Source organism: Amblyraja radiata, chromosome 5 (genome assembly GCF_010909765.2).
Source record: "Amblyraja radiata isolate CabotCenter1 chromosome 5, sAmbRad1.1.pri, whole genome shotgun sequence".
In the NCBI taxonomy this organism is placed as follows: Eukaryota; Metazoa; Chordata; class Chondrichthyes; order Rajiformes; family Rajidae; genus Amblyraja; species Amblyraja radiata.
The window spans coordinates 93,187,966-93,212,796 of record NC_045960.1 but is presented as its reverse complement, the minus strand read 5'-3'; the positions used below and the strand labels follow the sequence as shown (position 1 = coordinate 93,212,796).

The 24,831-nt window shown below is 46.8% G+C and overlaps 1 long non-coding RNA gene across 1 annotated transcript in view; it reads left to right on the top strand.

Moving 5' to 3' along the window:
- The first annotated feature begins 1,022 nt into the window (after positions 1–1,022).
- The window catches only part of LOC116973574, a 34,873-nt gene continuing 11,064 nt past the window's right edge, over positions 1,023–24,831 (top strand). The window contains exon 1 of the long non-coding RNA XR_004412083.1: positions 1,023–1,230. This is a non-coding gene — a long non-coding RNA (uncharacterized LOC116973574). The remainder of the gene's footprint in view (positions 1,231–24,831) is intronic.

The window sequence follows — 24,831 nt, the reverse complement described above, 5'->3', positions numbered from 1 at the left end:
GTTGAGTAGAGCAACTCAAAGAGTTCCTCAAAGATGTGCAGGTTCGTAGGTTAATTGGCATCTGTATAATTGCCCCTAGTATGTGGGGATTGCATGAGAAAGTGGGATAACGTAGAACAAGTGTTAACGGGTGATCGATGGTCGACGCGGGCTCGGTGGGCCAAAGTACCTCCTTTGAGGAGTGCAGCCAGGTTGTGCTGACATTGACCAGTGGAATTGGACCCTTCTGGGGCAACAGGCCAGTGGGTAGTGTTTAAGAAACATTTAGACAGGTACATGGATAGGACCGGTTTAGAGGGATATGGGTCAAATGCAAGCAGGAGGGACTAGCGTAGATGGGGCGTGTTGTTTGGTGTAGGCAAGTTGGGCCAAAGGGCCTGTTTCCATGCTGTATGACTGTGACTAAGACAGAAGAAGTACATTGTACGCTGTTGAGACCAACAGGCAGCACCACTGGGATCTACTGCCTGTACCAGGTCAAACAGAGGTGCAGTTGATCACTCCTCACCCTCCCCTTGCCTACTTTCACAGCTACCTAATCCAGCACTCAAACTCCCGTGTTGCTTTTGAGTCAGGATCTAGAACGGTCACAACTGAGCCACATCCCTCAATCACAAACAGGTCTTATCATTTAAGTACCAAGGAGATCTTGTTGCTGTTACTATAAGGGAACTGTGCTCCCTTGTAATGGCGACATTATACGTATGGCCGGCTCAATCTCTCTTAGTCAGCGGATAATCATTAACAAGAGTCAAGGGAAAGGAGGCCTTATTCTTTATCAGCAGAGATCTCATTTATCAGGACAAATAAGTCACCCAACTGTTACAGCAGGCAGCTGCCAAAGCCTCAGATCTGAGTCCCGGTTTCTGTCAGTGAGTTTAATCACTAACGTACTGTTATTTGATTTATGCAATCGGGCTACAGAGGACGTTTCTGAGCTGCTGGCTGTTAATTAACAGAGTTTACTGAAGGGTACGGCAGTTCACCTGCCGGTCTCGGCGGAGGAGTGGAGAGTTCACATTGCTGCTCACCTGGCAGCTCACCACACCAGTTCATGCATATCCCCAGCAGCTACAGCTGGTCCACGCAGCCCCACCGGTCAATCCTCACACTGACCGCATGTACCCAGCCAGACTGCAGAGTTATGAGGAGGCACGTGTGAGGACCTCATCTATGATGGAAGAGGGGAACCGCCATTCCCTAAAGAATGAGGACATCTTGGATGCCCTGGTATGGAATACCTCTTTTTGGGCACAGACGCGGCATAGACGGAGGAATTGGGAGTAGGGGATAAAGTGTTTGCAGGAAGCAGAGTGCAAAGAAATGTAGTCAAGATAGTTGTGGGAGTCAGTGGGTTTGTAAGAGATGTCATTCAGTAGCCTATCTCCTGTGATGGAAACTGAGAGACCAAGAAAGGAGAGGGAGATGTCGGCTATGGTTCAAGCGAATTTGAGTGCAGGATGAAAATTGGTGGTGGTTAATAAAGTCCATGAATTTTGCATGGGTGCAGGAGGTAGCACCATGCAGTCGTCAATATAACGGCAATAGAGTCTACAGATAGGACCAGTGTACGCCTGGAACGGATTGTTCAACGTACCCTACAAAGAGGCAGGCATAGCTGGGACCCATGTGAGTGCCCATAGCTACGCCTTGGATTTTGTGGAAGTGGGTGAAGTCGAGGAGAAACATAGAAAATAGGTGCAGGAGTAGTACATTCGGTCCTTCGAGCCTGCACCGCCATTCGATATGATCATGGCTGATCATCCAACTCAGTATCCCATCCCTGCCTTCTCTCCATACCACCTGATCCCTTTAGCCACAAGGGCCACATCTAACTCCCTCTTAAATATAGCCAATGAACTGGCCTCAACTACCTTCTGTGGCAGAGAATTCCACAGATTCACCACTCTCTGTGTAAAAAATGATTTTCTCATCTCGGTCCTAAAAGATTTCCCTCTTATCCTTAAACTGTGACCCCTAGTTCTGGACTTCCCCAACATCGGGAATAATCTTCCTGCATCTAGCCTGTCCAACCCCTTAAGAATTTTGTAAGTTTCTATAAGATCCCCCCTCAATCTTCTGAATTCTAGCGTGTACAAGCCGAGTCTATCCAGTCTTTCTTCATATGAAAGTCCTGCCATCCCAGGAATCAGTCTGGTGAACCTTCTCTGTACTCCCTCTATGGCAAGAATGTCTTTCCTCAGATTAGGAGACCAAAACTGTACGCAATACTCCAGGTGCGGTCTCACCAAGACCCTGTTATTAACGGTGTTAAGGAGTTATTAAGGGTGAGGAGAGTGTTAGTAGAGGGAACTAATGGATGGTACAAGTGAGGGGCAGTTTGATTAGCAAATGGGAGGAGTAAGTAACAAAGACCAGAGATGAAAAGAAGACAAATAGGTGGAGGAATAAAATGGATACACAAAACTGTAGATGCTTGTTTTAATAAAGTGCTCACCTCAACAAAGTGCTGAAGTAATTCAGCGGGTCAGAGATTATTTCTGGAGAACATGGATGAGTGACATTTCGGGTCGAGGCCCTTCTTCAAACTGATGGTGATAGAGGGCAGAAAGCTGGAAGTGAGGTAGTGGAAGATAAAAGCCTGCTAAGTGAATAATGGATTAATACCCATGGCTGTGATATTGAGTCCGGGTCAGATAAAGTGAGGAGTGAAATATAAAGCCAGAGGGAGGGATGGAGGTGGAGGGATATGGAGTGGAGAGAGATGCAGGATAGTCATAGAATGGGTGCATTCAGGGATGTGCATGGCAGACCACAGGAAAGGGGGGTATTACTTAAAATTGGAGAATAAGTTCTAGAAGCAGAATTAGGCAATTTGGTCCATCAAGCCTACTCCGCCATTCAATCATGGCTGAACTATCTTTCCCACTCAACCCCATTCTCCTGCCTTCGCCCCATAACCCCTGACATCCGTACTAATCAAGAACCTGTCAGTCTCCACCTTAAACGTTTCCATTGACTTGGCCTCCACAGCCTTCTGTGACAATGAATTCCACAGGTTCACCACCCTCTAACTAATGAAATTCATTCTCATCTCAAGTTCAAGTTCAAGTTCAAGTGAGTTTATTGTCATGTGTCCCTGTATAGGACAATGAAATTCTTGCTTTGCTTAAGCACACAGAAAATAGTAGGCATTTACTACAAAACAGATAAATGTGTCCATATACCATGTTATAAATTTATACACACATGAATAAATAAACTGATAGTGCAAATAACAGAAAGTGGTTGGTAAAAAATCAGAGTTTTGTCCGAGCCAGGTTTAATAGCCTGATCGCTGAGGGGAAGTAACTATTCCTGAACCTGGTTGTTGCAGTCTTCAGGCTCCTGTACCTTCTACCTGAAGGTAGCAGGGAGATGAGTGTGTGGCCAGGATGGTGTGGGTCTTTGATGATACTGCCAGCCTTTTTGAGGCAGCGACTGCGATAAATCCCCTCGATGGAAGGAAGGTCAGAGCCGATGATGGACTGGGCAGTGTTTACTACTTTTTGTAGTCCTTTCCTTTCCAGGGCGCTCAAATTGCCGAACCAAGCCACGATACAACCGGTCAGCATGCTCTCGACTGTGCACCTGTAGAAGTTAGAGAGAGTCTTCCTTGACAATCCGACTCTCCGTAGTCTTCTCAGGAAGTAGAGGCGCTGATGTGCTTTTTTGATGATTGCATTAGTGTTCTCGGACCAGGAAAGATCTTCAGAGATGTGCACGCCCAGGAATTTGAAGCTCTTGACCCTTTCAACCATCGACCCGTTGATATAAATGGGGCTGTGGGTCCCCCTCCTACTCCTTCCAAAGTCCACAATCAGTTCCTTGGTTTTGCTGGTGTTGAGGGCCAGGTTATTGCGCTGGCACCATATGGACAGTTGCTCGATCTCTCTTCTGTACTCTGACTCATCCCCATCAGTGATACGCCCCACAATAGTGGTGTCGTCAGCGAACTTGATGATGGAGTTCGCACTGTGGTTCGCTACGCAGTCATGGGTATAGAGTGAGTACAGCAGGGGGCTGAGCACGCAGCCTTGAGGTGCTCCCGTGCTGATTGTTATTGAGGCTGACACATTTCCACCAATACGAACAGACTGTGGTCTGTGGACGAGGAAGTCAAGGATCCAGTTGCAGAGGGATGCGCAGAGACCCAGTTCTGCGAGTTTGGTAACCAGTTTGGAGGGGATGATTGTGTTAAATGCCGAGCTGTAATCTATGAATAACAGCCTGACATATGAGTTTTTGTTGTCCAAGTGGTCCAGTGCGGAGTGGAGGGCCAGCGAGATCGCATCCACCGTTGATCTGTTGTGGCGGTATGCGAACTGCAGTGGGTCCAGGTTTTTGTCGATGTAGGAGTTGATTTGCTCCATCTCCTTTCAAAAGGTACGCTTTCATTCTCAGTCTATGGCCTCTGGTCCTAGACTCCCCCACTAGTGGAAACACCCTCTCCACATCCACTCTATCCAAGACTTTCACTATTCATACCATTGTGCTTTAAGCTACCCAGGCGTGGCAGTGTGGAGATTGGATGAATCTTGGGATGTTGAATCATGGATCTTTGTTCAGCAAGGTTTACTGTGGGCCGGGACCCGTTTTACTCTTGGGTCAGCAGTGGGGAGCTCACCTGAATAAGTTTGCCAGTAACTCCATAGAAGTTACTCCAGAGTACAGAGAAGGTTCACCAGACTGATTCCTGGGATGTCAGGACTTTCATATGAAGAACGACTGGATAGACTCGGCTTGTACTCGCTAGAATTTAGAAGATTGAGGAGGGATCTTATAGAAACTTACAAAATTCTTAAGGGGTTGAACAGGCTAGATGCAGGAAGATTGTTCCTGATGTTGGGGAAATCCAGAACAAGAGGTCACAGTTTAAGGATAAGGGGGAAGTCTTTTAGGACCGAGATGAGAAAGTAGCGGCGCTGGTGAACGGCTGCGGCTCGCCTGCATTCCGTTTGTTTTTACTTTTTTGTGTTGTTTTTTTCGTTTTGGTTAGCTAAGTTTTTAGTTTTAGGTTGTGTTTATGTGTGTGGGGGGTTGAAACAGGGCTTGCTGTCTCTCCCTTCGGTAAATGCGACTATTGTGTCGTATCCCCCTTCTCTGCCTCCGTCTGCGCTGTGGCCTAATGATGGAGCTGGCGACCTCGAGGCTCCGGAGGCAGCCTCAGGACTCGCCCCGGGCTCGCTCCCATGAGGGCGGCCCAGCTCGAGGCTGGAACGGCGCTCCCGTGAAGGCAGCCTGGTGCGGGGTTGAGACGCTCCCGTCCGGGCGGCCCAGCTCGAGGGTAACGGCGCTCCCGTCGGGGCGGCCCAGCTCGAGGGCAACGGCGCTCCCGTGGGGGTGGCCTGGCGCTGGGCTGAGACTCTCACGTGAGGGTGACCCGGCTCGGGGCTGGAACGGTGCACCGGTGGCTGAGACGGCGTTCTGGCGGCGGCGGCCTGAGTCCGGGGTTCGGCCGCGGGCCAGTGGACGACGTTGTCAACAGCTGTGTCCGCTGGACTGGAGGGCGGCAGCTTCGACCACCCCGGGCCGCGGTGTTTGAACCGGCCCGTTCGCGGAGCTCGGTGAGCCGCGGGACTGATTTTACCATCGCACGGTGGGGTATCGCCTCAGCGCAGAGGGAGAAGAGGAGGGAAGAGACTGCAGCCCTAAGATTTTTGCCTCCATCACAGTGAGGAGGTGCTTGGTGGACTCACTGTGGTGGATGTTAATTTATGTTTACTGTCTGTTCTGTTGTTTATTATTGTATTATTGTATGTATGGCTGCAGATAACGACATTTCGTTCAGACCGTAAGGTCTGAATGACAAATAAAGGATCTATCTATCTAAAAACATTTTTCACACAGAGAGTGGTGAATCTCTGGAATTCTCTGCCACAGAAGGTAGTTGAGGCCAGTTCATTGGCTATATTTAAGAGGGAGTTAGATGTGGCCCTTGTGGCTAAAGGGATCAGGGGGTATGGAGAGAAGACAGGTACGGGATACTGAGTTGGATGATCAGCCATTATCATATTGAATGGCGGTGCAGGCTCTAAGGGCCGAATGGACTACTCCTGCACCTATTTTCTATGTTTCTATGTTTCTAACTGCTAACGTTGTGCAATGCCCAGGAGACCCACACCTGGCCCAATCCAAGAAACCTTGCACGTTATTGTACTTGTTGGGATTTTATTTTTCCTTTGTGGAGACGTTGGAGAGTTTTGGGTGCGGTGCAGGGATTATCGGAAAGGCATGTTCGAGCTGGATAAATGTTCACCTTGCTCGGTAATCAAAACAATTTGAGAAGGGAAAGATCGTCATGAAATTTGGAAAATCCTGACTGACGTCTTGAGGTGATTGCTTGGAAATAGAGTGGGGAAACAATTTGGAAACTCTCTCTTCCTCCATCAGGCGGTCCTTTGGGTGCCAGGAGGACGGTTTCATTTCTGATTAAACTTACAAGGGACATTAGTCGCTGCCACGTGTGGGCCTGACAGGACGGATACACTCTGTCTGACACTAACACTGGCCTTCTGTGTTCTCCTCGTGCTTGGGCCGAAGGTCCACCCGACACCAGTCTCCCGAAGCAGGCACACCCTTCCCAATTCTGCCATGGTGAGAGATTGTGTAGAAAGGAACTGCAGATGCTGGTATATGCCCAGATAGACACAAAGTGCAGGTGCTAATCAGCGTGTCAGAGGATTCTTTGGTGAAAAAGGATGAGTGAGTGTTTATTGGATGGATAAAGGAATTGCAGTCCTAATACAGCATGGAGGCAAGGTTATGACAATACAGATGGGGAGGTGACACTCTGTCCACCGCTAACACCAGGCCTCCCTGTTTTCTTAGTGCTTGGGATCAACGTTCTCAGGGCTGCTCCAAATGCTAGTTCTTTACTTTGAGCGGTCGTTGGTCAGGGATTCCAAGAGGTTGCTAGGGATGTTACTGGGCCTGTTCAAAGGGGCTTTAACAACACCCTTCAATCAAAGGGTGCTAAAGAGGCATAAATCAAGAACTGGACAGCTTGAATTGTAAGCAGAGGCTGGACATGCTGGGACTTTATTCCCTGGAGCGCAGGAGGCTGAGGGGTGACCTTATACAGGTTTATAAAATAATGAGGGGCATAGATAAGGTGAATAGCCACAGTCATTTCCCCAGGATAGGGCAGTCTAAAACTAGAAGGCATAGGTTTAAGGTGACGGAAAGTTTTAAGAGGGACCTAAAGGTCAACATTTTCACACAGAGGGTGATGAGTATATGGAACGAGCTGCCAGAGGAAGTGGTAGAACTGGGTGCAATTACGACATTTAAAAGATACTCAGACAGGTATGTGGATAGGAATAGTTTAGAAGGAAAGGGGCCAAGTGCAGGTAAGCGGTTCGGTAACTTGGTTGGCATGGACAAGTTGGGCTGAAGGGCCTGTTTCAGTGCTGTATGGCTCTATTATTCTATATCCTTTGACCACCTGGAATCTTTTATCATGATGAAGCTGGGAAGGGAGCCTGTTTCGGGAGTCTTGTGTCTGGAAGCCAATCAACATGTCCTGCCAATGTAGTCAATCAAGTATAATCTTTAGCTTAGAGATACAGAGCGGAAACAGGACCTTCAGTCCACCGAGTCCACGCTGACCAGCGATCCCTGTGCACTACACTATCCTACACACTACGGACAATTTGCAATTTTACCAAAGCCAATTAACCTACAAAGCTATACATCTTTGGAGTGTGGGAGGAAACTGGAGCACCCAGAGAAAACTCACGCAGTTACGGGGAGAACGAACAAACTCCTTACAGACAGCACCTGTCGTCAGGATCGAACCCGGGTCTCTAGCGCTGTAAGGCAGCAACTCAACCGCTGCGCCACCGTGCCGTATTATTGGGGCATTAGCTCAGGGTGCGTTGACCTGAGGGAGGAATGTAAAGTGGGTTTGTTGACCTGTAAATTTGGAGGATTTTGTAGAGACAGTATTGGAGATGACTTCCCAGTACCTGGAAACTCCTACTCCTGGCAGTCCATATCTCCAAAGCGTACAGGACGGCAGAGATCACTGCTGGCTGGGCGACCGTGACTTTTGTGCCAGGTCTGATCTCTCACACCCTTTTCCTCAGGTGCACAGGTGGGCACAATAATTATCCCATTCCAAGAAACCTCATGCTTTATTGTGATTGTTGGGATTCCTGGAGGAAAAGATTTGAAAACAATGGGATTGTTTTTTCTGTTAATCCCAGTTTTTTTTTACTGGTTATGAAACACATTTGAAAATGGAAACATAGGCTGTCTGTTTGAGAGTCAAACTCTCCAGGAACATGGCAATAAGGGTTAGCGTCCCTAATGCCTGACAGAATAGGAGGGCAGGTTGAAGAGCACCTGAGCGGGGCCTTACAGCACCGCCCCGCGCGGCTTGGAATGGCTGCGGGACTGCGAGCGCCCGCCGGGGGCTCTAACACCAAGACCCGGTGTGCGGCCTTGCATCACCCGGCGTGGCTTTAATGGCCACGGGACAATCGCCATCGCCCGCCGGGGGCTTTGACTTTGACTCTGACATCGGGGGGGAGAGTGCAGTGGAGAGATAAGTTTTTTTGGCCTTCCATCACAGCAATGTGATGGATGTTTATGTAAATTATGTTGTGTCTTGGGTCTATTTGTTTGTAATGTATGGCTGCAGAAACGACATTTCGTTTGGACCTCAAGGGGTCCAAATGACAATAAATTGAATTGTAATTGTATTGTATTGTAGGTTGACTGGATTGGGCTGGAGACCTCATCTATTGATACTCCAAAAACCTACAGATACTGAGAATCAGAAACAAACGCAGAAAATGCTCCAATATTGAGCAGGTCAGGCTGTATCTGTTTTGCTTCCCACAGATGCTGCCTGAGCTGCGGGATAGCCCCATCCATTGAGTGTAGCAGGGCCAGAGGCTCCATCTCTCAGGCCGAGTGTCAGGCGTTTCTCCTAGGCACCGTAAGCACCAACACAGAGAGCTGCCAGATCCGATTACACCAGTTCTAAAGAGAAGGCGTGAGTTGGAAACATTACTCACGGAAAGTCCCTTCAACTCCCCACCCCTTGACCCAGCCCTGCTCCTTTGAAACAACGACCTTTGACCTTACTGACGGTAGAGGAGGAAAACAGGTTTGACGTAGAGGCAGTGTGTTCCTGGTAAACAGTCACATGTTGTAGAGGGGGTGAGCCAGCTAGTCGATGCATGGAAACCTTATCCTCTACATCGGCTGTTGTTTACATCACCGAGGTGGTGGAAGGGTGGAACTAGTGCAGCTGCTGCAGAAACAGCTCATTTTTTAAAATAAACTAGACACAGGAAATGCCGGCATGAATGGAGATTTCAGATTGTGAATCTGCAGAATGACAGCTGAAGGACCTCTTGAAATAAACAAAGACACACGTCTTCTCACATCCTCTCCAACACACCTCACCACACACACGCACACACACCACATAAACACACACACACACACACCACATAAACACACACACACACACACACACAACATAAGCATTTGCACACATGTATGGATGCATGCACTCACACAACTCCATAATCTCTTCCACACACACAAACACACTCACACACAAACAATGCCCCACACACATGTACCCATTGATATTTGCATGTACATAAACCTACCCATAAGGATGTGTGTGGGTTCTTGTGGCTCCACCAGCCAGAATCTCAAGAGATTCTCAAAGAGGTTTTCAGTTGGCGTGTGGCCAATCTGACTTCTTGTTGGTCAGTGGTGGCAATACTAGAATGGACGGTATGCTATGGAATACAGGTACAATAACAATATTTAAAAGACATTTTGATAAGTACATGGGTTGGAGATGTTTAGAAGGATATGGGTCAAATGTGGGCAAGTGGGGAAGCTTAGATAGGGTACCTTGGTCAGCATGGACAAGTTGGGCCAAAGGGCTTGCTTCTGTGCTGCATGACTCTGTGACCGTGTCACAGTCAAGGTAATTATTTTAAGTATTCCTTCCGGGAGCTGTTGACTTCTCTATCATAGAAACATAGAAAATAGGTGCAGGAGTAGGCCATTCGGCCTTTTGAGCCTGCACCGCCATTCGATATGATCATGGCTGATCATCCAACTCAGTATCCCATCCCTGCCTTCTCTCCATACTCCCTGATCCCTTTAGCCACAAGGGCCACATCTAACTCCCTCTTAAATATAGCCAATGAACTGGCCTCAACTACCTTCTGTGGCAGAGAATTCCACAGATTCACCACTCTCTGTGTAAAAAATGATTTTCTCATCTCGGTCCTAAAAGATTTCCCTCTTATCCTTAAACTGTGACCCCTTGTTCTGGACTTCCCCAACATCGGGAACAATCTTCCTGCATCTAGCCGTCCAACCCCTTAAGAATTTTGTAAGAATTCTGGCATCTATCTCCATTCCTGGCTCGCAGTGCAGTGGGAATTGGGGCAGAGATGACCTTGACACTACTGAGGAATCTGTTCATGCCATGGTAATCAACGAGTTGCTGGACCTCCTGTACTCCTTCCATACTCCACATGTTCTTAGGTCTTAAACTTTCTGATAGACTTTGGCCTTCAGCTGCCAGTCAAACTGTTCTTCCCTTGATTCCAATGAGTGATTCCAATCCAGCCATATCAACAGCACTATGCAAGGGGTCGAGGATTGAGATTCCAGGTGAGCATGATGAGATCGACAGATTCTTGATTAGTACGGGGGTCAGGGGTTATGGGGAGAAGGCAGGAGACGAAGGTTGAGAGGGAAAGATAGTTCAGCCATGATTGAATGGTGTAGTAGACTTGATGGGCTGAATGTCCTAATTCTGCTCCTAGAACTAATGAAGGATCTAATGAGAAGGACCCTTCTTCCCAAGCCGGGGTCTTGGTGATTGCTTCAGCGTTCTTGCGATGAGGCATTTGCCAAATAACTTTGACAGGCTGTCCGGAAAGCTATCCCATACAACCCATCTCTTTTTCCCTGCAGGACATTCCATGGAGACCACTGCCTGATTCACTTATGGTGAAAGGAGTTTTTGCGCAGAAAACATTCCATGTAGGACAGGGTGCCACACACGTGGTGATCTAGACACTCTTGCAGCCTCTTACTTGAAGTAGCATAATCTAACAGGTGCCTGTCCTAGGACCATGTGCCACGGGCTCTTACACTTTTCTATCTGGTGAAACAACGAACAAATCACTTTCAACAGTTTTTTTCCTCGCTGTTATCACAGCATTGGAATCAGAAAGCAAACTGCGGAGTGCAGTCAGGAAACACCACCAATATAGGTTGGTACCTATATGGAACAATATGCCAGACAAAGTGGTTGAGGCAGGTGCAATAGCAGCATTTAAAAGACGTTTGGACCTAGATTGGGAAGGTTTAGATGGATATTTAATTTTGTTTATTTTTATGTGTACCGAAGTTCAGTGAAAAGCTTTTGTTGCGTGGTAACCAGTCACTGGAAAGACAATACATGATTACAATTGAGCCATTCACAATGCACAGAAACATTATAAGGATATGGGTCAATCATGGACAAATGGGACTTGCTTTGATGGGTACTTGGTTGGCATGGACTAGATGGGCCAAAGGGCCTGTTAATATGCTGTATGAGGAGTCTGTCCGCCTTCGCGTTGGGGGAGAATAAAGCAATTGATGCATCAACCAATAGCACTGCCCGCATCAAGACGTAGCAACATGGCTCTTCACCGGCCTCGGAGGTCCCACAGTTCTGGAATTAGCAACAGCAAGAAATTGCAGGCCTTGTCCATGCCCCTGAAGGAATATCATCTTGTATCTGCCTGAAATCTCCAGCCTTCCCCTGTGGGCGTCTGATCACCCCTCTTTGGAGCTTGACTGTTCAAAGTTTCTGGCTCAGAAGCTCCTTTCCCAAGCCTCCCTTTCCTCCATCCAGTCACTCCTTAGAACCTCTTCCTCTGACGAGTTGTTGACTGTAGATAGACACAAAATGCTAGAGTAGCTAAGCGGGTCAGGCAGTATCTCTGGAGAAAAAGGATGGGTGACGTTTCGGGTCGGGACCCTTCTTCAGACGGGTTCTTGACCATCTTCCCTGAGAGCTTCATGCGTAAGTTAAGTGACGTGCTTAGTTTTGCATGACTTCTGCACTCTGGGTGTGGAAGGGTTAAGTGGCGAGTGCGCCGCCGTGCTCATGGGCTGAACAAGATGGAGTGGCAGGGTGGCAACTAATGAATCAGCCATGCCCACCAGGCACGTCAGCTAATCTCTGCTGCTGCAGTCAAGACCCTGAACCGGACTGATAGCTGCCACACACTGCCTTCAATGAAACACTGCAATCCTGCAGGCTTATGTTTACCGTCACTGCAAATCAGCAGCCAGGCGGTGATGGAGGTTCAGCCTTGTGCAAGCCTGAGATCAGCTCCCTCATCACACTGTGTAGGAAGGAACTACAGATGCTGAAGATAAACACAAAATGCTGGAGTAACTCAGCGGGTCACGCAGCCTCTCTGGAGAAAATGTTTGGGAGATGCTGCTTGACCAGCTGAGTCACTCCAGCATTTTGTGTCTATCTCTCATCACACTGATCTCTTCTAACAGTCTAAAGGGCAGCATGGTGGCGCAGCGGTAGAGTTGCTGCCTTACAGCACCAGAGACCCAGGTTCAATCCTGAATACGGGTGCTTGTCTGTACAGAGCTTGACTGTTCTCCCCGTGATCTGTGTGGGTTTTTTCCGGGGTCTCAGGTTTCCTCCCACACTCCAAAGACGTAGAGGTTTGTAGGTTATTTGGCTAGGTATAATTGTAAATGGTCCCTAGCGTGTGTAGGATAGTGCGAGGGGGGGTCACTGGTCGGCACGTACTCGGTGGGCCGAAGGGCCTGTTTCCTTGCTGTATCTCTAAACTAGATAATAATAATAATAATGGATGGGATTTATATAGCGCCTTTCTAATACTCAAGGCGCTTTACATCGCATTATTCATTCACTCCTCAGTCACACTCGGTGGTGGTAAGCTACTTCTGTAGCCACAGCTGCCCTAGGGGCAGACTGACGGAAGCGTGGCTGCCATTCTGCGCCTACGGCCCCTCCGACCACCACCATTCACTCACACACATTCACACACAGGCAAAGGTGGGTGAAGTGTCTTGCCCAAGGACACAACGACAGTATGCACTCGAAGCGGGATTCGAACCGGCCACCTTCCGGTCGCCAGCCGAACACTTAGCCCATTGTGCCATCTGTCGTAAATGAACTCAATTGATGGGATTTAATTCACCCGTGATTTCAATTTTCCCTACAGCCCCTTCGAGACCTCAGTGGCCCTCATTCCCATATTCCATTATTGGCAGATATTATGCCTCTTACAGGCAAGGCCCTAGCCTGTCAGACTCCTTCCCTGAGCGTCTGTCTCCTCTGGTATCAGCATGGCTCTGGTGGCTGCTTCCCCTCATCATCTGGAACTCCCACCTCGTCCTGCAAGTCCTGGCCTCAACATCTGGTCATATCATAAACGGCAGATGCCGCCAATCTGAAATAAAGCAGGGAATCAGGTAGCATTTGTGGAGAGAAAAACAGAGTCAATATCTCAGTCATTGACCCAGCTAGGAACCAGTGAGTTAAGATAAAAAGTCAGCCACCTGAGACACTAACTATTTCTTTCTCCACAGTGGCTGCCTGACCTATTAAGTGTTTCCAGCACTTTCTGTTTTATTTTTAATATCCCTGCATGTGTGTCAAGCCTAGTTATCAGCTCTTATCAGGCAACTGAAGCATTCTATCAATAACCAGAGAACGGTCCTGAGCCACTGTCTACCTCATTGGAGACCCTTGGGCTATCTTAATCGGACTTTATATTGCATTAAACGTTCTTCCCTTTATCCTGTATCTGTATCTATGGCTCGATTATAATCATGCAGTCTTCCGCTGACTGGCTAGCACACAACAAAAGCTTTTCACTGTACACGTGACAATAAACTGAACAAACTACAGATGTAATATCTACATACATGGTTATTAATAGCTTAAATTCCTTTGTCCAGCAGAAAGCTAGAAACATATTGTCAGAGATGACTGGTGACAGTTGGGAGTATTCCTCACACTGTCAGCTGCAAGGCAATTGCAGTCGACTCTCTAATGTAATGCTGATGACAAGAATCGAATCAGGGAGTTGTCACCACACACCATGCATTGCTCCCTGGGTGAGTCTCCATAGTGCAATCTGATTCCCACCCACAGTGTCCAAGAGTGGACATTGCCTGGCCCATCGCAGGTATTGACCTCCCCACCATTGAAAGGATCTTAGCACAGGGTTATCCAAGCTTCTTCCCATTAACCATCAGGCGTTAAACCACACTGCACAACACTATCCACAGCCCCACCTCAGCAAAGAACTACTATGGACTTTGTATAACCTTGTGCTAAGTACTTCAGCTTGTACTATATGGTCTGGTTACCTACATACAGTATAACTGATAATTTATTGCATGGTTGTATATATATTAGAGTCTGAAGAAGGGGTTCGGCCCGAAACGTTGCCTATTTCCTTCGCTCCATAGATGCTGCTGCACCCGCTGAGTTTCTCCAGCATTTTTGTGTACCTTCGATTTTCCAGCATCTGCAGTTCCTTCTTAAACACATTGTATATTTATTTATTGTGTTAATATGCCTGCAAAGCTACAGTTAATAAGAATTTCATTCTCCATGTTCCTGTGTTCTCTGTCCCTGGGGCATATGACAATTCAACAGTCTTGGCTTGACGTAGTATATCCCTGAAGACTGTGCTTACATGAGATCCTCCAACTGCCCCCATCCCCCTGTACCCTCATGAATTGTCTGAGAGAGAGTCTCCTCTGCCTGTATACCATGGACAGACCCAGTGTGCCCACACACTGTCTTGCAGGAGTGGAGAGATGCCACTCTCTCTTGAGCAGTCCCACTCACACAACTGGACCGTAGAGAGAGCTGACTCGGAAGAGGGTGATGGCTGCAGGCCGCAGACACTTGGGATTCGGAGCCAGTCAGGAGGTCCAAGGTCAAGTCTTGGAGCCAGCACATCATGTATCATTGTCCAACAAGTGCCCCAAGAGGTGGCCTGGTCTGTACCTTCAGGAGACTCTTGTCCCCTCACCATATCACCATTTCACATCGCAACACAGCCTATCAGCCGGCACATCACAGCAGTGCCCACAGGTTGCTCCTTCAGTCTGACGCTGCTCCTTCTAGAGCAAGATCTTCTCCAGGATTATCAAGGACATCTGTGTTAGCTCAGAGTGAAACAGAGCAGCCTTTCAGAAGCCAAACACAAGGCATAACCAGGCATTGTGCATGCTGAAGGTACCTACAAGGTTGTGAAACAGGAAAGATAGCATGGTGTATAACATAGTCATACAGCCCAGCTTGCCCACATCAACCTACATGTCCCATCTATACTAGTCCCACCTGCCTGCATTTGGCCCATATCCCTCCAAACCTGTCCTATCCATGTATTAATTTAATTGTTTCTTAAACATTGTGATAGTCCCTGCTTCATTAATATATCATTGATTTGGTTAAAAACAATTCTCAGGTTATTAGTTTAGTTTATTGTCACGTATACCAAGGTACAGTGAAAAACTTTTGTTCCATGCTCTCCAGTCAGCGGGAAGACTATAAATGTTTACAATCAAGCTGTCCAGAGTGTACAGATACGTAAAGGGAATACGGGTTTTGTGCAAGATAAAGTGCAGTAAAGTCCGATTAAAGATAGTTTGAGGGTCTCCAATGAGGTAGATGGTAGAAGGACTGCTCTCTAGTTGGTGATAGGATGGTTCAGTTGCCTGATAACAGCTGGGAAGAAACAGTCCTGAATCTGGAAGTGTGCATTTTCACACTTCTGTCACACACCTCTTGCCTCAGGTAAAATACCATGTTTAATTGTACAGAGATAAATAGTAAGATTAAACGAGAACTTACCAGTTCGAAGTTTGATCATTATTTTATGAGGAGTACGTTGAGGGAATACGTGAAGAACCCCGCCAGGACGCATGCGTGTCATTCTTCAAAGCAGCGGTGTGAAATCACAGATAACTGTAATGACTTAAACATAGTAAGATTAGAGAAAGAAATACCAGTTGAGTATATGATCATGGGTGGGAGCGGAGGGCACGTATTCCCTCAACGTACTCCTCATAAAATAATGATCAAACTTCGAACTGGTAAGTTCTCGTTTAATCTTACTATTTTACTTCGGAGTCACGTGAGTGACTACATGAAGATTTCAAAGCTCTGTGATTTCATGCCGTGGAAACGAGTCCATGCATCACATCTGCCTTAATGACTGTAGGAGGAATTGTGTCAACATATTTTAGACATGAATCCGACATTGAAATTCATGAATTGATTAACACAAATTATAGCCCCTATTTATGGGGTAATTAAATTACAGAACTTAAATTGTTTCTGCAAATGTTCCAGGTTTAATGACTGATTTATGATAAAATAGTTGGAATGTTTTTCCCCCTGACCATCCTGCTGCCTTGAGGATTTGGTCCATTGGTACATCCAACTGCATAGCTGCCGATGTAGCTGCAGCCCTGGTGGAATGAGATTTAAAATATTAGTATCCACCCCAGCCTGTGTTAGAACCTGTTTCAGCCATCTTGAGATGGTCTGGACCGACACTTTTTTGTGTGGTTGCTTATGGCTGACTAAAAGTGCCTTCTCATTGCCTCTGATGATTTTCGTTTTCTCCATATATAACGACAAATGTTTCACTATACAGAGACGATCATCTGTTAGGTAAGACCTAAATTCGATATTGAGGCCCGCTGATCCCTGTCTGTTCTGTTTCACTAATTCATAAATATGAAACGTAATGTTTTCAGATGAAGAAGTCATGTTGTCCAGTCTTAATTTATGTAATGACTGTACCCTTTGTGCCGTGACCAATGCCATTAGCATGACTGTTTTTAATGTCAGTCTATGTAGGGACAGAGCTGTTGCTGGAGACCAATTCCTGAGCATCTTCAGGACAATACTCACATCCCATATTTGGGAGTACCTGGTTCTTGGGGGATTGGTATTAAAAATTCCCCTCATAAGTTTTGTTACCAGTGGGTGAGTTCCAACAGAGTGACGCTCTGTTCCTTGCCATAGATAAGTCGATAAGGCACTTCTGGCACAGTTGATGGCACTATAACTGAGCCGCTCATCATAATGGAGGCCTGCCAGGTATTTCAGAATAGACGGGATGTTCATATCTCTGTAGGTGATGCTGTTTTTGTTACAATACATCTCCCACTTCCTGATATAGACCAGATACTGTTTTTTGGTGGACTGTCTTTGGGCCGCCGAAATCATATTCACTGTTCGGTCCGTCAGTCCAGGCTGTAGTAGAGGTATTTTTAAACTCTACAAATTAATAAATTCAAATAGTTATGGCATGGGTGGCTATCTCTTGTTACGGGATGAACCAACAAGTCTGGTCTATTCGGGATGGTGATACATGGTTCTAATATCATGTTCATTATCACTGGGAACCATGGTTGAGTAGGCCAATCGGGTACTACCAAAATACCAGACGCAGAGTCCTGCTGTATTTTCCTTAATACCCGACTGATGAGGCAGAAAGGAGGGAATGCATAAATAAACAATTTCCCCCCCAATGCAGCGAAAATGCATCTGTCGCCGCTGCCCCAGGGTCTGGTTCCCATGAAACATAATTTGATAACTGGTGATTAAGCCTGGATGCGAATAGATCGATATCTGGTGTTCCATATCGTGCTGTAATATCAGCAAATACTTTTTATTCAACATCCATTCGGTGTTTTCATTAAATTTGCGTGACCTGGTGTCTGCCACTAAATTTAGTTTACCTGGTAGGTAAGTAGCTGATATCCAAATATCTCTCTGGATACACCACTGCCAAATTGTATTAGCCAGATTGTCACATGATGTCGATTTGTTTCCACCCATGTGGTTGATATATGCTACCACGGTGGTATTGTCAATCTGTAGTCTAACATGCTGGTGATATGACCCAGTACAATATGACTTTAGGCCATAGAATGCACCCAACATTTCCAGGTAGTTTATGCCCAGTGTTGGTAATAATGATTCCTGAGCAGTCCATCTACCTCCACAGCTGGAGATGGAATTGGTGGCACCACAACCAAGTGCACTGGCATCAGTTTGTAGCACCATAGAAGGGTTGCTGATAATGATTGGATTGAAACAAAGCCAAATGTTATCTATCCACCATTTTAGTTCCATTATAGCTTTGATTGGTAGCTTCATTGGTCTGTCAAAATGACCAGCATTGATTTTGGGTGCTTTATTTTTGCTCTCTGTAAATTTTGGTAATGTAAAAGTCCAAATTGTGTGGCTGGAAAAGCAGCCACCATTTTGCCAATTACTTTTGCTACCAATCTGATGGACGGTTACTGATGTCAATGAGGTTATTGCAAGCCTCTATTAAGTCTATAGCCTTTCCCTTTGGCAAAGTCACCGACATGCGAACTGAGTCAATGGTGAACCCCAAATAGTCCATAGTAGTGGAAGGCGTTAATTTAGATTTAACTGAATGGATAATAAACCCCAGTTTTTCAAATAACTGTATTGTGGCTGTTACAGTTTGTTTTGCCAATTCCAAAGTTTTGCCCACAATAAGTATGTCATCTAGATATGCCATGACCATGTGTTTTCGTTTCCGTATAAACGCTAGGGCTGGTTTCAAAATTTTAGTGAACAGCCTGGGGGCTGATGTTAACCCATTTGGCAGCGCTCTATATTGCCAGAGCTGTCCCATCCAGTTGAATTTTAAGTAACATCTGTGGTCACCTCGTATAGGCACTGAATAGTAAGCATTTTTTAATCGATGCTAGCCATGAAGTAACCTTTGGAAATCAATTGTTTAGCAGTAACAAAGGTTTCCATTTTTAAATGAATATATTGTACAAATGTATTCAATTTGGTCAGATCTATGATGATGCGACAACCACCATCTTTTTTTATTTTGGTAAAGATATTGGACACGAATTCTAGCGGTTCGTGTTGGGATTTTTCAATTACCCCTTTTGCGTAAGGCCGCTCCAGTTCAGCCTGCGCTTCTGATTTTTCTTTACCGGAAAGTACGAACATTCGGTTCGGTATATGTTGAACTGGAGGGCTGTACTTGTGTATAATTCTATTGTATATCCCTGGATACTGCTTAAATATAAGTATCGGTAGTTAACATACTCCATGCATCCAGAAAGGAGAGTAATCTCCCCCCCCAACCTCCATGCTCCCTGCAATTTGTAGGGAACCAGACCCACCTACCTCCATAGTTACCAGTGGCAGGTTTACTTCTTTTTGTAAATCCTTCGTTGATGTTGAGGCGTCGGTGTCTGGGTTTGTGGTTTGGTTGATGTTGGAGGTTTGCGTATCTTCCAAGAAGGCCGGTCTGGGCCATGGCCTAAGAAAGACTCATATTTGGTGTACCGGACCTTCGAGCTTTCACCAGTCGGTCTTGTTCTACTGGTGGGTGCGTAAGGGTGCTGTCTATGGCCGTGTGTTGCAAAGCAGTGCCAGTGCATCCTGTTGGTCCTGCGACATGTCCTTCTCATCCACTGTGCAGGTGAAAGCTGTTATCCCCGCTGTTTAGGAGTTTCCATATACAATTATTTACTACAGGAAACATTCCGGGATATACAGTTACCCTGGAGGTCAGGTGTCCTCCAGGTTTTGGCCAGTCTGGTCTGGCTGTATGAAGTTGGACACCATGTCCAGTAGATTTTCACGTTCCTGCACCCCCTGCACACTTGATTTCTGTTCTGCAAACCCCTCTTCAGGATCAGCCCAGAACTGACCCCCAGTACTCCCCTCTGACGAGGGAGAAGCACTGTGCAGCTCTACAAGAGGTGCTGCTGTGGATTTTACATAGAGCCCACAGTGACTCGACTCCATCTCCCGGAGCCTGTCACGTTGGAGCAAATGCTCCACACACCGCTCCATCCAGCTCCAGCGCACACGGTCGCTGGCCGCCCACGGCTGCTCAAAGTCGGACTCCTCTGAGTCCACGACTTTGATGGTTTTTTGTCTTGCCTTACCGCCCGGCCGCGGAGTGAATCTGGCCGGTGCGGAGGCGACATCGGGCACAGCTGATCCCATTATAGGTGATTCAAGTGCCGCTGGCCGCTGCTAGCCCACCAGCTTTGTCGCAGCCCATTGGTTTCTCCACCTGTAATCAGCATGGGAAAACACAAAAAGACCGCAGCTCTTACCTGCAGGTCCTGGTTTAAATTGTCGCTACGGGGGAACGTCGTTCCACCCCGCCTCCTGCCGTTTTCGACTTGTCAAAAGTCGACGGCCCCATCTGAATAGTCTCCCGCCCGGCCGTGGTGTTCTGGCCGGCGCGGGACCAAAAGTCGGCACAGCTGATCCCTTACGGGGCTTGTGCCTTCAGCTGCTGCTGGCTCCCGCAACATCGCGGTCCTCCCCAGCCAGCTTTACTCGCAGCACTTGTGGACACTATTTTGTCCAGCTTCCCCCCCCTGTGTAAAAACAGCGCAGGGACAAAAACTACCGCAGAGTAAATCACTTACCTGCAGGTCGCGGTTTCAAACTTACCGCTGCGGGGGAACGCTCCACCCCGCCTGTCGTTTCGCAAGCGTGAAAGCGATATGACACGCATGCGTCCTGGCGGGGTTCTTCACGTAGTCACTCACGTGACTCCGAAGTAAAATAACCCTGATGTAGCAACTGCTGGCATAACCTGCCATGGCTCACCTAGAAAGATTGCTACATTGTGCATGACATGTGACGATGCTCACCCTGAATGCAGGTCTTGGCAACATATTGTTTTCCTCTTTAAAAATTGAGCCTCATTGCTGTAAGGCACAAATTGCGAAATATTGATATTCACGTTATTTCTGCCATTCTTCCAGCACTACCCTGCTTGTTCTTACAATTCTCAGTGTGATAGAGAATGGAAACAGGCCCTTCGGCCCAACTTTCTCATGCCGACCATGATGCCGTATCTACATTAGTCCCACCTGCCTGTGTTTGACACATATCCTTCTAAATCTTTCCTATCCATTTCCCTGTTCAAATGTCTTTTAAATGTTGTTATAGTACCTGTTACAATGACCTCCTCCAGCAGCCTGTTCCATATACCCACCATGGTCTTTGTGGGAAAAGTTGCCCCTCAGGTTCCCACTATTTCTTTCCCCCTCACCTTAATCCCATGTCCTCAGGTTCTTGATTATCCTATGCTGGGTAAAAGGCAGGCTCAGGTTTTCCAAGTCCTCATCGCCATGGCCTTCCCTGAGAGAGCGAGTCCTATGACAGGAAGAGAAACATAAGTGGATTTTCACGGTGAGATGAACGTTTTGCTCCAAGGTTCCCCTCCCTGACGAACTCCCTCGGTATGGATTACCAAAGGGGACGGGATTTGGTGGGAGAGCCTTACTAAAAAGCAAAATAGTGCAGCAAAGTGTGACGCTACCTTCATCAATCCTGTGTCGTGAGCTGAGTGAAACTGGGTGCTTCTACTTCTGCCTCTTCATCGGTTGTGCCCCAACATATAGCATAAAATGGTCAATGCTACAATGATTTAACACCAGCCTCAGATGGGAGTTTCATTTCTCTTTGTCAAATGATTGTGCACTTACTTCATTGGCATAAAATGTTAGTCTCTCAACGCATCTCCCTACCGAGTGCCTAACTGATCAGAAGCCTGTTGTGTGTCGGACTCACTACTCTGTGGCAATATGTTGACAGTCTAGAGTTCAAGGTCCAACCAATGAGTGCAACTACTGATTTCAGTGGTGTACTTTGTGCCCAGATGATAGCGGCTTAAGCAAGGTGCCACTCCTCAGGAAACACACAGAATCTCCATAAAACCCATTGACGTCATGGCATCTGGGAATCATACACTGATGTGTTTAATTTACTTTAGTAAGTATGCAGATGATACCAAGATAGGGGGTGTTGTGGATAATGAAGAGGATTTCCAAAGTCTACAGAGTGATTTAGGCCATTTGGAAAAATGGGCTGAAAGATGGCAGATGGAGTTTAATGCTGATAAATGTGAGGTGTTACACCTTGGCAGGACAAATCAAAATAGGACGTACATGATAAATGGTAGGGAATTGAAGAATACAGTTGAACAGAGGGATCTGGGAATAACCGTGCATAATTCCTTGAAGGTGGAATCTCATATAGATAGGGTGGTAAAGAAAGCTTTTGGTATGCTAGCCTTTATAAATCAGAGCATTGAGTATAGAAGCTGGGATGTAATGTTAAAATTGTACAAGGCATTGGTGAGACCAAATCTGGAGTATGGTCGCCCAATTATAGGAAGGATGTCAACAAAATAGAGAGAGTACAGAGGAGATTTACTAGAATGTTGCCTGGGTTTCAACAACTAAGTTACAGAGATAGGTTTAATAAGTTAGGTCTTTATTCTCTGGAGCACAGAAGGTTAAGGGGGGACTTGATAGAGGTCTTTAAAATGATGAGAGGGATAGACAGAGTTGACGTGATCAAGCTTTTCCCTTTGAGAATAGGGAAGATTCAAACAAGAGGACATGACTTCAGAATTAAGGGACAGAAGTTTAGGGGTAACATGAGGGGGAACTTCTTTACTCAGAGAGTGGTAGCGGTGTGGAATGAGCTTCCAGTGGAAGTGGTGGCGGCAGGTTCGTTGGTATCATTTAAAAATAAATTGGATAGGCATATGGATGAGAAGGGAATGGAGGGTTATGGTATGAGTGCAGGCAGGTGGGACTAAGGGAAAAAAGTTGTTCGGCACGGACTTGTAGGGCCGAGATGGCCTGTTTCCGTGCTGTAATTGTTATATGGTTATATGGTTAATTTAGTGCAGGTGGATGTGAGGTGATCTCAAGTCAAGTCAAGAGTCGTCAAGTCAAGTCAAGAGAGTTTATTGTCATGTGTCCCAGATAGGCAATGAAATTCTTGCTTGCTGCAGCACAACAGAATATTGTAAGCATAAATACAGAACAGTTCAGTGTGTCAATGTAGCATAGACCACACATATACACATAAATAAACAGATAAAGTGCAATAGGCTGTTACAGTTCAGAGTCTATTTGTTGGCGAGTTTAATAGCCTGATGGCTGTGGGGAAGAAGCTGTTCCTGAACCTGGATGTACCAGATTTCAAGCTCCTGTACCTTCTAACCGATGGTAGCAGAGAGATGAGTGCGTGGCCAGGATGGTGTGGGTCCTTGATGATGCTGGCTGCCTTTTTGAGGTAGCGACTGCGATAGATCTCTTCGATGGTCGGGAGGTCAGAGCCGGTGATGGCCTGGGCGGTGGTCACAACTTTCTGCATTCTTTTTCGCTCCTGGACGCTCAAGTTGCTGAACCAAGCCACGATGCAACCAGTCAGCATGCTCTCTACTGTGCACCTGTAGAAATTCGAGAGAGTCCTCTTTGACATACCGACTCTCTGTAATCTTCTCAGGAAGTAGAGGCGCTGTGCTTTCTTTATAATTGCATCAGTGTGCTGGGACCAGGAAAGATCTTCGGAAATGTGCACGCCTAGGAATTTGAAGTTCTTGACCCTTTCCACCATCGATATATAAACTGGATTGTGGATCCCTACCCTACCTCTTCCAAAGTCCACAATCAGTTCCTTGGTTTTGCTGGTGTTGAGGGCCAGGTTATTGTGCTGGCACCATTTGGTCAATCGGTCGATCTCACTTCTATACTCTGACTCGTCCCCATCAGTGATTCGTCCCACAACAGTGGTGTCGTTGGCGAACTTGATGATGGAGCTCGCACTATGACTGGCTATGCAGTCATGAGTATAGAGTGAGTAAAGCAGGGGGCTGAGCATGCAGCATGAGGTGCTTCCGTGCTGATTGTTATCGAGGATGACACATTTCCACCAATACGGACAGACTGTGGTCTGTGGATGAGGAAGTCGAGGATCCAATTGCAGAGGGATGTGCAGAGACCCAGATCTGAGGTAACCAGCTTGGAGGGGATGATTGTATTAAATGCCGAACTGTCGTCAATGAATAACAGCCTGACATAAGAGTTTTTGTTGTCCATCATCCTCCAGCTTGGAGCAGATGTCCCTTTTGGTCTTTTTGATGGCCTTACCAAGATCGTATCTAGACTTCTTGTAGACCTCTGTGTCTCCAGACCTGAATGCCTGGGATATGGAGTTCAGAAGAGTGCTGATCTCATGGTTCATCCAAGGCTTCTGGTTAGGAAACACTCGGAAGGTTTTTGTTGGGATGCAGTCCTCCACACATTTCTTAATGAAGTCTGTGATGACTGCGGCGTATTCATTCAGGTCCGTTGCCGAGTCCCTGAACATTGCCCAGTCTACAGACTCCAAACAGTCCTGGAATTGTTCCTCTGCCCCCACCCCGACCAGCTCTGTACAGTCCTCACCTCTGGAGGTGCGCTCTTCAATTGCTGCCTGTAGGCAGGAAGACGCAGCACCGCAGTATGGTTGGATTTACCGAAGTGAGGGCGAGGGATAGAGCGATAGGCGTCTTTGATCTGTACAGCAACTGCACTCTCTCCATTGACTAGTGGTATGCTGGCGTTAAGGACCAGACTGTGTGGAGGGTCACTTAGTTTACACTGGGCATTGTGTAAGAGTCATCTCTCTATGAAAGTCACCTTCCAATTCCTGGCATCCAGTGAAATTTTTCCCGTTAGCTTCGCCATTGCACTTTAACTCCTTCTGTTTTCTAGGCCATGCATCAGTCAGGGCTCCTTTCCCGCACCTCTGCCACTGACCACGATTGGAAAGTCTGGAGAATTTAACTGTGGAGTCTCCGCATCTTGACCGGAGTGCGCTACAGGACATCCCTGGAATGATGCCGGCAATGAAATCTCCTTGATAGAACTATTTCCATTAAGATTCCCAAA